At 33.8% G+C, this 2,210-nt stretch overlaps 1 pseudogene; it reads left to right on the top strand.

The window, feature by feature from the left end:
• Positions 1-1,264: 1,264 nt before the first annotated feature.
• LOC138806643 (U6 spliceosomal RNA) lies at positions 1,265-1,377 on the top strand (annotated as a pseudogene).
• Positions 1,378-2,210: the final 833 nt, after the last annotated feature.

Raw genomic sequence — 2,210 nt, 5'->3', positions numbered from 1 at the left:
TCAGGTACTGGGAAGGTGGCTCAATGCGTGCCTTGCATGCATGAGGCCTTGTGTTTGATTTCTCAGCATCACATAAGCAGAAAAAGATGGAAGTGGTGCTGTGGCTCAAGTGGTATCACTAGCCTTGAGCTGAGGGACAGCACCAGGCCCCAGAGTTCAAACCCCATGACCAACAAAATAAAAATAAAAAAGAAAACAAAACACAGTCTCTCACTTTTGTGTCCTCAACTCTGTAATAACTCTGCTTCAGCCTAGGGCTAATATTTTAGGTGTGGACATATATCAACACTCCTGAATCAGACTCCACTTGATCATTTTTTAAATCCATATTTTGTTCTTAAGTTTCCTCTTTATAAATTCACATACACCTATAAAAAATGGTGTGACCATCCCAGTAACCTTCTCAAAGTACCTCCTAATGACAACTTACAAAAAGTTGTATTATATTACAACAAGGAAAACAATGATAAAAAATAAAACCAATTATGAAATATTAATGATTAATAAAATAAAAAACAAAACAATTACCAGTGTTTTCAGTATTTGAAGTGTACTACAAATTAGATTTTATTATTGCCATATTTCTTTACATTTAACACTGTCTAAGATTATGATGTTCAACAAGAATTTTATAGGCTATGAGTAGTGTTTAAATCACCCACTACGATTACCATTTATAGTTCGTCTCATAATTTGTAAATGGCTTCTATCATCATTTATTCCTCACTAACATATGAAGTAAGGAAGGCCTACAGTTTTAACAGAATCTGTGTAGTTAACATAGTCAACTCTTTATTCTGCTCCTTTACACAAAGACTTTGCAAAGTCTCATTAGTAAAGTTTCTATAAAATCTGAAATGTACATACTTAGTAGTAGTTATCTGCTACCATAAATCTTAAATACTTGATAGAAAAGTATTATGACCTGCCAAACAGTCCCAGTTTTGGCATATATAAGCAAATTCCCAAAATTAAATATATTGAAAACATTAAAACGTTTAACAAATCTTAACACTTGTTGCAGTGTTCATTATGACAGATCCCTTGTATAGAATAATTGAATTCCTCCTCCTACACATCTCTTGAACAAAAAATATCTGGAATTATTTTGTTTTTGACATGTCAATCTTGACTTTATTCTTAAATGTGTACTTATGTAAGAAGTTCATGGTTCTAAAATTTGACGACAATTCTTTTAAACTTACTTTTTGTTGAATTGTCTAGTTTAAGAAAATCAATTACAATTTATCTATAGAAATGTTCTGTGCTCAATTCAGAATCACATACACTAACATTGGAATGATACAGAGAAGATTAGCATGGCCACTGAGCAAGGACCACAGGAAAATTCCTGAAGCATTCCATCACCCAATTTGTTAGGAAATGGAAAGACTTGGAAAAAAATTATTAAGTGAAGTAATCCAAGTCCAAAGTAACATAGGTCCCATGGTTTCTCTAATTTTCAATAACTAATGTATGTCTGCGATAAGCAGAAAAGGTCAAAAGTTATGTGTATATTACCATATAAGATTATGCTAAGGGAAATGAAACCCAAGTTAGGGACACAAGTGTTTTTTTTTTTTTTTCTTGCTATTGTTTCTCACATACTTATAACCTGCAGTGTGTTTTTTTTTTTTTTGATTCTTTATATGTTCCTCCCCCATGCTATAACACCTGTTTTCACTTTATTTGAAGTTGGTGCGCCTACATCTTGTATATACTCTCCTCTAATTTGCTGAGGTGAAGGAAAAAAAACCAAAATGCTTAAATAGGGATACAGGTAGACCTATTGTAACAATGAGATACACAAGACACTGTGTTGTAAAGTGAACTTTACAATTCAGGCAGGGAAAGGGAGGAGGTTAATGGACTTGTGTAGGTGGGAGGGAAGGGACGGTAGGGGAACAATAAAGGAGGAGGTTACAATGCTTGTTAGGAAATGTACTCATTACCTTGCTCATGTAAGTGTTACCCCTCTTTACAGTTTTTTTTACATTAAGAACGTATAAAAATGTTCTGAGATGGAAGAGTTTATTTCTTTTATTTTACACATATAATGTCGTTAGCAAAGAAATTCATGCAAAACTCCGATATGAAGGCATTTTGAATAAATATGTGTGTGAATGCACGCATGTGCTCAAGCACTTGAATGTGTGTTGACGTGCTCAGAGTTTGAAATCAGGGCTTCAAGGTCTTGCTCGGCCTTTTCT

Source organism: Dipodomys merriami, unplaced genomic scaffold, assembly GCF_024711535.1.
Source record: "Dipodomys merriami isolate MVZ:Mamm:240054 unplaced genomic scaffold, mDipMer1.0.p SCAF_402, whole genome shotgun sequence".
NCBI classification, from domain to species: Eukaryota; Metazoa; Chordata; class Mammalia; order Rodentia; family Heteromyidae; genus Dipodomys; species Dipodomys merriami.
Note: the sequence above shows the minus strand (reverse complement) of the source record. Positions and strands in the feature narration are given on the sequence as shown.